The sequence below is a fragment of the Mustela nigripes genome, chromosome 16 (assembly GCF_022355385.1).
Source record: "Mustela nigripes isolate SB6536 chromosome 16, MUSNIG.SB6536, whole genome shotgun sequence".
Lineage (NCBI taxonomy): Eukaryota > Metazoa > Chordata > Mammalia > Carnivora > Mustelidae > Mustela > Mustela nigripes.
The window spans coordinates 10134824-10146986 of NC_081572.1; the positions used below are offsets into that span (position 1 = coordinate 10134824).

Here is a 12163-nt window from a genome sequence, read left to right on the forward strand (position 1 = left end):
GTCTTCCTATGTGAAATAAGGTGAGAAAGAACAATCAAAAACATTAAAATGGTGAGAACATTTCTTCGAGCAAAAGCCATTTCCCCTGTGAAAGAGCTCACCTATTTTGATCTCTGTGGAGGCATCTATTTTCAGGCTATTACTTCTCCCTGATGAAGAACAAAGTCATCTCAGGGAACCGAAACGCCGGGATAAGTCATAGTGACCACGGTTTTTCATCTTTGACAATCAAAAATGCATAAGATATCATGTCGTCAAGACAAACTCAGAATAGTCACTTCCAGGAAGCTACGAAGGTTCTTGAGGAAGAAGACAGTTTTCCTCCCTATTCACTGCATTATATTAGCAGCACAAAATACATATAAATCCCTCGAGGTTCCTCAATCTTTTTCTTGGTGGGACTTAGCATGGTAAGTTCCTGAAGACCCTACATCCAGAAATATATATAATTTCCAAATGGCTCTATTCTCTCAGAATCATGTTCACTCATTCAACAGACATTTTCAGCCTTTTTATGTGCAGGACAAATTTTAATTCTAGTGGGATTGGTGATTTTGAGAGTGTCTTGCAAACAAAGCACACGTTGAATGCAAAGGGAGAAACAAATATGATCGAGTCATGGTCTCCTACTGCAAAAAAAACTACCCAGCCTAAGTTGCCTGGACCATCAGAGGATTTGTCGTCTAGATGGGGGCAGGGGTAAGTGAGTAATAAACGTCAGTGAATACCCCAGAAAAAAAAAGGCTGAAAACTAGGAAAAATGAAAAAGATGGCATTTAACACCATACTGGTAAGTGGTTTATTTTGATCATCATCCCAATCATTGATTGGAGGGAAAGAAATTTCTTTTATCCTTTGATCCTACTAGGCTTGCTTCAGTATAAACCATAAGTCAGTCTAGCTACTCTCTCTAGTGGTGTTTCATACCTGACTACCTCTTGCTTTGGGCACACAAATCAGTGATGTTACACAACAGTAGACACATGTGTGAGGAGTTCATTTGGTAGAGTTGTGTATGCAAGGTTAGTAGTAGATATATTCTCTGCTTTGTGGCCCATCAGTGACAAAAGTCCTTATGATCGAGGTGCATCGCTGGACTGTGGAGAGAGCCAGTCTTTTCACTTATTACATTGACATTTTGTTCTCCTCAAAGGACTTAAACCTGAAAGTATGTCAAAAGGTAGGGATACTGAAAAGTATGTCTCATCCCCATTTCTTCATGAGAAAAGGGGCAGGGAGCATTGGTTGCATTTTGTATCTTAGTAAAAGAGTATAAAGTCTGATTTCCTAGTGTATCTAATCACCCTTTTAATCTGGGGGGAAATCCTAGAATCCGTAGAGTAAGCATGTCATTTATCATCTGACTTAGTCTATTTGGGCTTCTGTCCCCAACATACCATAGGCTGGGTGGCTTAAACAACAAATACTGATTTCTCACAGTTCCAGAGGCTGGGGAGTCCAAAATCAAGGCGCCGGCACGTTTAGTGTCTGGTGAGAACCCACTTCCTGGCTCATAAAAGGCTATCTCCTCACATAGCGGAAGAGAAAAAAGAATTCTCCAAGGTCTTCAAAAAAACAAATAAAGGCATTAATGTCATTCATGATTAGAGCTCTACTCCCGTGACTTAATCATCTCCCAAAGGCCCTTCCTACCAATTCCACCACACCAGTGGGTTAGGACTTCAACCTATGAAAGGGGGTCGGGGGCAGCACAAACATTGAATCCATAACATCATCCAAATCTGGATACACTTTAGAATGAGCGGAGCACCATTCATCATCACATATCAGTGGCAGACTTAAATCCTGACTGTTCCAGCAACCAGGACTCTGGTCACCTAAATGATAGGTTCAGGGAGGGAATTCCACTTTCAACCACGAAGCGAAAGGAGCATCCAATACAACCAGTCTTTGTCTCTTGGAAGCTGAACTCTGGAAAGGTTACTTAGCTCAGCCAACCAGATGCTGGGACCTGTACTTGGCCCATAAGTGCACAGGAAGTACAGGTAGAAAGTCAGAAAACTTGTGGGGATTCCCAAGGCATAACAGGAAGCACAGGTAGTACAGGTAGAAAGTCAGAAAACTTGTGGGGATTCCAAAGGCATAGCAGTCAAGGTCTGGACGTAGAGCAGTACAACAGAGCAACAACCCATGTCCTAGGTGAAGCACTGGGCAGCCTTAACGAAGCTCACCTGGGGAACAATGATATCCTGAAGTCCACATCAGGACTTCTTGGACATCAGGACATCTTGGAGGGACTTTTCCTCCCTTGACGTCTGCCCGAGCCTGGTTCTCTAGCTTGAACCCAAAAGCTATTACAAATTGAATGAACCATCATCTTTCTCCTGAAGTGAGTCAGAATTGGCTTATTCATTTCTGTTTTAACCAAGAACTGACTAGAACTTGGACAATATTATTTTCTGATGACGATGACCATTTTAGTGTGAGTCCCTTAATTACTAACTAGGGATCACATGAACAACATAACAGCATTCCCTTTAAAAAAAAAAAAATCTCTAACTACATCTTTAGATTGTTAAATACTTTCTAAAAATAGCCCAAAATGTTGTAATCCAAACCCTTTCCCTTTCCAATCTCATGAAAAATCAATAGGGGCATTCATGTAAGTTCCATGAAGAAAGAGCCCGAGCTATTTTAAGAAGTCACATACTTCCCAATTGAAAGAAAATATGCCAGCCTTTTGAGGTCCTTGTCAAATTATTTACCTTCATTTTTAGATGTTGCAGCTGAAGTACTGAAATAAATATTCATTTGGGAGATTGCAGATTGTGAATATCAATTGCTTTATATATCAAGTTATCATGGAGCTTTGAAATTATAATCAATGGAGTTCATAATTGCTAGAGGCCTAGGGGAGGGGATAAATGTAAAGGATGCTAGGAATCTGAGGAACACAGATATTTGTTGAGATGAAGGTGTATAAAAAACTCATTAGATTTTTCTAACGTAGGAGAACATGAAAGGAGAGCACATGGTCCTTTTCTATAGAATGCAGATACCTTAATAACAAAGCAAAAGTTACCACCGTATACCAAGAACCAATCACCATAATGCCTTAATTGGATAGCAAGAATCAGAACTTACTTCCATTAGTTTGATTTATGGGTAAATAAATCATCAGAAATCACCCAACACTTGCAACAGCATGAAGGGAGATGGAACAGTATACGAGCAGGCTGTTTTTGAGGAGAGCAACACTACAAAACCCTGGACTTGGCTTTGGACCACCTCAGGATACATCCTGCCTATGCAGACAACAACTTAGGACCCACATCAACCTCTTGGCCTGGTGAATAGCTACTGAAGATGGGGGACCAAGTGCTGCCAACCCAGTCCCAGATAAATTGCTCAACATTCCTTCCATGGCATATCATATCCAGCTCTAGAGAGAAAGCCCAAACTATAAGACGAGATTTCTCTGAGATCGAGGATGGAAGACAAGAATGTAAAGAGTATTTGAAACTATTTGTTGTTTCCAATCCAATCCATTACAACTACACCAATAGGACTTTTTATTTATTTATTTATTTATTTAAGTGTTAAGAATGCTGAGTTTGGTCCATGAGTGGGGGGTTAAGAAAAAGTGGAAGAAATTATTTCCTTACCTACTTATTTCTGTAGTGAACTTAACTCCACTTGAAACTATTTGGTGGTAACCATGTGATCACATACCTTTCTGGACATAAATAAGAGTCACAAAAGTTAAGTAGTTAAAGTACTTCTTATCTTTCCAGAAAGAGTATAGTATATTATAGTGGTATACTAAGAAGAATACAGGGTTAGACTAGACAGACCTGCATTCCTGTCCTTGCTCTGCCTCATATTAGCCAGGTGTGTTGGGACCCTCTTCTCTTTATGTTAATGTCTACATTTATAAAATGAAGTGTTTATTTTTCTCCAAATGACTCCTAAAGCTCTGACTTCCTTTGTTTTACTTATTGAAGTCATCAAAGATTCTTCCTATATGTTTATTTTTATTGGCATACTGCCACTAGACTCCGACCCCCCTTGAAGTAAAAAATTATGTCTATTTTCTTCCTCCCAGATATCCAGGACTCTTGCCAAGTATGCAAGAGGTACTCAGATTTTGTTAAATAAATGAATGAATTAAAGAATGGGAAAATATATATATTCTAACTAGAAATCACAGAGATGTGTTATCTCTAAAAGATGCTTATTTGATCATTTTCTCTTATTTGGGTTCTTCTAGAAGCTGACTCTGAGACATGGGTTAGACTTCAAGTCGTGTATTTGGAATATGATCCCAGGAATACAGAAAGTACCAAAGTGAGAAGGAAAGGGGAACTAATAGAGTGTTACCAAGACAGTTATTACTTGGCCTATGGAGCTCGATCCAACTGGGAAAGTATAGAAAACAATAGGAAGCATGCACCTATGTTAGCCATCTGAGGAGCAAGGGACGTGAAATATGTGTATAATAATGTCTACCAGTCATAGGTCAAGGGAAGAATAGCCTGAGAGACCAAAGGAAAGCCCCCTTAGCTAAAGAGACCAAGGTGCTGGCAGGTGGAAGACAGACCAGCATGCACTGATATAGTAAAGGCCCAGTGGTTTATATCAACAGGGTCTCTACCATAGTCTTAAAACATTATCTCTCTTCCATGTAGTTATTTCCCCATAATACAATGTCCATTTACTTATCTTTGTCCTTCACTGGCTCATCATCTTCTTTAAGGGAAAGAACCCAGCTCCTTTAAAACTATCTCCTCATTGCCTAGCATAGCATATAGCTCAACTCTATTTGGAGAACAAATAATGAATCTATACTAAGGGCATAATACCACCAATTGTATAAGATTGTCCCAGAAACAATTTAGATAATGTAGATGGAAATGTAGTGAGAAGCGTAAGGTGTTATCCATGTCTAACAAGATAGGCGTTATATGGAGAACACCAAATACCATCCCCAAGCTAATCACGCAAGATAAGAGACTTTCATCTTTCCTCGCCAACACAAAGTCTTTATCTGGCAGTAGGCCAACATGTCACCAAGACCTCAACATGCTGGAGAAAGATGGAGCATGGCGGTGAAGAATCAAGGGAGAGCTTCTGCCTGGTGGGGTCTTCCGGTTGAGAAACCCATGAAAAACCTGGGACCTGTGCAATTATTTATCCTGGAGGGCACAAGAGGGTGGACTGGCCCAGAGGGGAAGTGGGACTATCCCACTATCCTTCTCTTAAACTCCCACTCCTTCCTTTTTAAAATGGTGAGAATAAATTAAGGTAAAACATGATGCCAAGGGAATAGGGGCTCTGATGCTGTCTGGATCCTTAACAAGCCTATTCATGAAACCAAAGGCCAAAGAACCAGGCCAGTGTTTTTCTCAGTGATACGAAGAGTCATTCCCCAGTTTTTGGTGTTTTTCTCCACCCCCCCCCTTTTTTGACCACCAAGAATTGAATTCTTTCCATTTCCCACACCAGAACTGAGAAACCTCTCAATTTCCCAGCCCACTCCAAACAAGCTAGAAGCTGCCTGCAGATGGTTGGGAGCTGAGAACACTCTGGAAGACAATAAGATGTATCAGTAATAGTCTGCTTTACAAAGAGGGAATGGGTTTTAGGAAATTCAAAATGGAATTTTACATAGTTTGTGGAGAATCCATGATGACCGGCTCTTAGACCATGAGGCAGGAACACTGGAGAAATACTCAGTCATGGACACTCCTTCTCTTGAAAATGCCTTAATGCTCAGTGGCACAGAGCCAGAACCACTTTACCCTTCCTTGACCCGAAGCATTCATCAGGGCCGTCCATCTTGGTCCAACCAGCTCATTTCACTATCTGGGAATCTCAGAGAGGAACCAAATCCTCAGTCCTTCCTTTTGTTACCAGGATACCTCTCTGTTTTTCTCACACAAATTTTCCACATAGCCCTACCCAACCCACAGGATTTCATGACACCTGTGGTTAGGAAAAGGTCATGTCCCCTGACAGCTCACATCTCTGTTTCATCAAAATCCAATGGTTTCTCCTCATAAGAACCATAGACTGATACCTGTATGAGTTGTACGCACATTTCTAGGAAATCTCTCAGATCAACAGGTATCACCCCTAAAGGCAGAAACCTGGATAGATTCCACACATGATGGTTACTTGAGATCAAAGTTCCAATCTTCACTGGGTACATCACCATACATGCTATCCTTTTCTAATCTTCACAAAAACATAGGAATTATTGTCAACTTCAGTTAATGAGGAATTCTGGGATGACGGTATTGGGGGCAGATATTTTAGCTTTAGAAAGTCATACAGTTGTCCAAGGTTACACAGTCTGTAAGTGTCTTTCTTCTAAAACATAGCACTCGATATTTTTTCTTCCATAGAATCTTTAATATAAAGAAGGTTTTAATATATTTTTTAACCAGGGGGATGGATCCAAGAACCCTTAACCATTCTCTTCCTACCATGCTTTTATCACTCGGCTGGGTAGGCAGTCATCTGCTGATTAAAAAATAGGAAATTCTATAACCTTATCTTCTGAGTGTCTGCATGCAAGTCCCGTGATCTCATTTATAAATGTACAGGTTTTAGTAGTATGTGCAATTATTTTCCTATGGAAAATGGCACACAATGAAGTCCTGACTTGATAAAGGAGAATCGACAGAAAGTAAGGACCATTTAAAGGGATGCAACATTAATAGAATTATAAACAGAGCTACTGTTATAAAAACTTGCCTTAAAGAATCACAGGATATAAATGATGAAAACTCTATTTTTGTATCAATGGTGGTACACAGTGTGAGAATAATTCTCATTCTGTTTCCAATCCCATGTGTCTGTTTTGCAAAAGGAGAGGGTTTTTGGTTTAACTTGGTTGAGTTTTAGAATTTATGGAGTTTTTGTTTTGTTTTTTTTTTTTTTTTTTTTTTGAGACAAGGAACTATATCCCTATTTCTCCTTTCTGTGTGATTTTTCTTATTTTCTCTAGTTCCAGGAAGACAATGCATACATTATAGAAAAGACAACTGAAACCAACAACACACCCAAGGTAAATAATGATCTCTCCTCTAGATCAGGGCAACTGCACAAGACTAAACATTGGAATTAGCTAGCACATTAGGCAAAACCAAACTCAAATTCATGTTTATCTTATTCCACAACCCTTAAAAAAAAAAGATTTTATTTATTTATTTGAGAGAAAGAGACATAGATAGCAAGACAGAATGAGCAGGGAGCAGAGAGAGGAGACTTCCACTGGGCAGGGAGCCCGAGGCGGGGCTCAATCCCAGGACCCTGGTATCATGACCTGAACCGAAGGCAGAGGCTTCACCAATTGAGCCATCCAAGCGTCCCTTCTTCCACAAGTCTTATTTAAGGTTCATTTTTGTAGTGAGTAGAAATTTAAAAAATGGCTATGTTGAACACATGGCTTCTCCCTGACAGATTTCTTATCTCAGCAGGTAAAGATATCATGAGAGAGAAGCCACATGGAGAGAGATCACCATGACTGTTCATTGTGGCTTAGCCACCTAGGATAAAACAAGATACTTAGCTCTGAAAATGAAGTGGTCTGCACTATACTGAGACCTGCCAGCCCTTTTCCATTACACAAAGAATGCGACAGATGAGCTGCTGGGTAATTCCACCTCCTTTGTAATTCTATGTATAACATTTGGGCATCCCTCAACCCCTTCCCCCAATATTCTAAGATCTTAGACTTGGAGCTTCATTGTGAAATCAGATTCACTGTAGTGCAGGTATACCCTCTTGGGGTACAACTGAAGTGGTAGATAACACAGGAGACCCCCAGTTTTAAATGCCTATCTTTTTAAAAATATTTTATTTTTATTTATTCTAGGGAGAGAGAGCAAGAGAGCATGTGCAAGAGTGGGAGGGGCAGAAGGAGAGGGAGAAGCAGAGTCCCCACTGAGCACAGAGCCCCAATAGGGCGCCATCTTAGGACACTGAGGTCATGACCATGACCCCCACAAAGGGCAGCTCAACCTACTGAGTCACCTAGGCACCCCTAAATTGCTATGTTATGTGGCGCCTCAAGGTTTCTTTATAAATGTATAAGCTGTACTTTATGAGATGTAAAGTTAAAAAAGAGAAACTTTTCTCTCACATAATAGAATCTCATTCAAACAAGAAAGAGGGCCTCAAACATTTTCTGTAGCTATATGGCTATCTGCTTACAAACTGAAAATATGATTGAAAGACCCCACACTAGAAAAGGGCGTGTTGAGGGCTAAGGATTGGCTCAAGGCAATGAAATGGCAGACAAAGCTGGAGATCCCTGAGTGCTTTTAAAATGTGTTCAATTTGGGGTCAAGTGGATGCTGAGAACCTGGCTTTCAGAGAAGTGGTTATTTCTGCCAAGAATTCCATTTCTTGTCTGGCTTGCTACTATCTTTCTCAGGAACATTTATGGCAGGCTGATTATATTCTGATTCCAAAGTGTTTAGACTTTTAAGTGCAGCTCAGACTTTTCTGCCACTCTCAGGTGAGGAAAGCATAACACCATTTCTGTTGGGTAAATTCACCACCCTGATGATCATATCTTTTATATAGTATGATCCCAAAGAGATATGCCAAAGGCTTGTCTTTCAAAATCAGGATTAAAAAAAAGGAGGAAATTTGAAAATGACCCATAATGATCTATTTTTTTTTAGACATGAACCAACTTGGACCTTAATAAAATGGATCAATCCAGATTGCTCCCTGAACCTTTCTATTGAACAAGTTTTCAAAGCCAGCCCATCCTAGTTCTTTATTCTACCCATGGAGAAATTGGTACCACGTAGGTAAACCTCCTTGCTCAAGGTCAAAGAGGAAATCTAAACTATGGACTAATCTACCTTTTATTACACAGTTCCCATCCGAAGTCAAACATGACATGAGATAAGACTCAAGGGGAAGAGTGAACACTCATGCATTCCTATGGCTCAGGCGTACAATTTTCCTCCCTTTGGCCAGTCAGTAGAATTTGTCAACATAAAATCAGCTCTTGTTAGCTTCCTCCTCATCCCTCACTTCCCTAATTCAGAGGAAGGAAACTGATTAGTGGTTTCTCAACTCCAAATTGGAAGTAGACATCCAGTAAATAAATGAAGAAACTTTGCAAAACAGAATCAAGATTATCTCAAGCCCTCTAGCATGAATACTTTTAGGTAACTTCCTAAACTCCTTTTGAAGATTCCTAGAGTAGAATTTGAGGCTAGAGAAAAGTGTTTGATGAGAAAATATTATTGTAGAAGGTGTTATTAAGAAGACAAATCAAGGTTTGTCTTGATTTGTGGGTGGCTCAGTGGGTTAAAGCCTCTGCCTTTGGCTCAGATCATGATCTCAGGGTCCTGGGATTGAGCCCCGCATAGGGCTCTCTGCTCAGCAGGGAGCTGCTTCCCCCCTCCTCTCTGCCTTCCTCTGCCTACGTGTGATCTCTGTCTCTCCAATAAATAAACAAAATCTTAAAAAAAAAAAAAAAAAAGATAAATCATCAGAAAGGTGTGCCAGAAAGAATCAGATGGAAGAAATGGCGGGTCACAGACATTTGCAGAAAAAGGGTATTTGTTATCTACAATAACCACGGGATCAGCATGCAGCGGTTTCAAACCAGCCCGTGGCTAATTTTTCTAGGCCAGTCATCATTAAATTGTAAACCACTTAATAATAAAACTTGATGGACAAAACTGATGTGAGGAAATTAATCCAAAGCTTTATTAAAGTCAAAATAGATCACATTTATCTCACATCCTTCGGCAACTGGGTCTGTCAGTCAGTCACAGAAGATTACTATCATGCAGTTCCCGAAATTTAGAACTGGCAGAAACTCAGAGATTAGCCTGGATGCTTTGAACTTAACGCAGTGCAAAGAGACAAGGAAAATGCCGTATCCGTCAATGGAGCTGCTGTTGAGCAGGGCTTGGGAATGGCTGCAACTAAGTAAGTTAGGGAACAAGGCAACTTTATAAAAGAGAATTAATTATGCTGTGATTCATAGTCACTGGCTGTGCTATAAATACTTTTATGGAAGTGTTTTTCTTTTCCTTTTTCCTTCCCCTTTTTCCAAAAAGGCTGCGTGGATAAGCAGGGCTTCCAGGACTCACATAATTGCACCTAAAAATCATAGAATGTTACAGCTGGAGGAATCGTTAAGAGTTTGCTGAAGCTCCTTCAAGAGCATTTTACAGGTGAGGCAACTGGAGTCCCAGAGAGATGAAGACACTTTCTGGAGGTCACAGGGTCAATGCCTGGCCTGCTCGGCACTGGACTCCTGGTCTCTGGACCCCAATGATCCTAGAACATTCCACCACACCTTGTCATTTTCCAGTGTGGGCAAGGGAAGCGCCCTGGACAGGACACTGCTTCCTACAGTTAGACCTCCGCCCCAGGCTGTATATAGCCAGCAGACCTGAAGAATTTCTCTTCCCAGAGCTCACTGGTATTTCTGATCATTACTTTAATGAGAAGGTATTTTTAGCTCTTATCCTCCCTGGAGCATTCTTCCAGCTCATTTTCAGAGCTGTTCGGATCAAGCTTAGAGGCGAGAATAACTTACGTTATTTTTTTTTTTAATTAAAAAAAAATTCAATTCAATAATCTTTTAGCAAATGCCTTTAATGCATAAGGCATTGAACTAAGTGCTTTGTGGATAGAGACATGAATAAAACGGATCTCTATTTCTAAGTAAGTTACAAGCTATGGTAGAATAAAGAGCCATGGGTTTCATCAAGGAAGGTGATGTTAAGGACATGCTAGAAACAAGAAGAGGGGCGCCCAGGTGGTCTCCATCGGTTGAGCATCCAACTCTTGGTTTCGGCTCACGTCATGATCTCAGGGTTATGAGATGAAGCCAGGCTCAGCATTCAACATGGAGTTTGTTTGTCTCTCTCCCTCTGCTCCTCCTCTTCCTCCTCCTCTCTCTCTCTCTTTCATAAATTAATAAAGTCTTAAAAAAAAGAAATAAAAGAAAAGAAACAAGGAGAAGAAAAAGGCACTAGCATCAGACCTCATAAGAGACTTGATAGGTTCCAGATACTGCTTATTAGTAAGTCTCACTTGCTAGTTATGGGACAATGAAAAAGTTACTTAAATGCATTGTGTCTCAGTGTTTCCTTCTGGAAAATGGAGTAACCAGTCCCTACTCTCCAGGGTTGTCATGAAGATTAAGTGAGATAATGCATGGAAAGCACTTGCCCAGGATACATGATAACATGAAACAATTAGTTATTTTGCCATTATTATTGGCATACAATGAGAATGAAAATTTTCTCATCCATAGTCACCTTGATGCCCTGCCCTAAAGGGCTACCCTGTGCTTGTGAATTTAGGAGCCCAGGATGAGAAAAGATGCTCTCAACTGTCCCCATCAAGAGTTGCCAAGGAGACTGATAAATGTGGTGTCCCAGTGGGATCCTGGCACAGAAAAAGAACATTAGGAGAAAGTAAAGACATCTGAATAAAGTATAGACTTTAGTTAATAAAAAAGGATCAGTATTGTTTCATTAATTGTGACAAATGTACCATGTTAATAGAAGATGGTAATGATAGGAGGGGGTATGTGGTACAGAGGAGCCATCTGTACTATATCCATAATTTTCCTGTAGATCTACAATTATTCTAAAATTAGAAGTTTATTTTTAAAAAGGATGTAACATTTGAAAGAAAAAAAAAATAGTTCCTGGACAGACTTCTATTATCTTCATTAATTTGCTGGTCTGGTATACACTTACCAAAGGAAACACTCCAGAGTACTGTTTAACCATTTTTTTTTTTTTTTTAATGAGGAGCATTTTAACATGAAGAAAAACACATTAAAAATATTATGAAACATACCTCATTGTTGCAAACTGAGTACTCCCTTATCCTTTTTTCAAAAGATTCTTTTATTTAACTGTTCTTAATTACATCCAGTTGTGCTGGCCCTATCAAGTTGCTTTTAATAGCACTTCTAGTAAACAGAGCTGCGGAGAAAAATCTTGTTGGTACAGGTCTTGATGGGAAGGGTGTTGGTCACAGGTATGGGCTGCTTGTGGCATGGGGCGTAAACATTCATGGGGTCAGGGATGGGGGGACATGGGGTAAAACGGAAGCAGGAAAGACATCATAGCTCTATTAGATGAGAGGTTTTCAGTGGGGGGCTTGGAGGGGTGGGCAATGGCCCATCCCCTAGAGAAAT

The 12163-nt window shown here is 40.1% G+C and overlaps 1 long non-coding RNA gene across 2 annotated transcripts; it reads left to right on the forward strand.

Moving 5' to 3' along the window:
• The first annotated feature begins 554 nt into the window (after window positions 1–554).
• On the forward strand, window positions 555–11785 carry LOC132003802 (uncharacterized). 2 transcript variants are annotated; one of them, XR_009400323.1, is made up of 4 exons: window positions 555–790; window positions 6974–7033; window positions 10059–10175; window positions 11291–11785. It is a non-coding gene; the product is annotated as an uncharacterized LOC132003802 (long non-coding RNA). The 2 variants fall into 2 exon arrangements; XR_009400322.1 differs by lacking the exon at window positions 11291–11785 and having other exon boundaries at window positions 10059–10527.
• The last annotated feature ends 378 nt before the right edge of the window (window positions 11786–12163 follow it).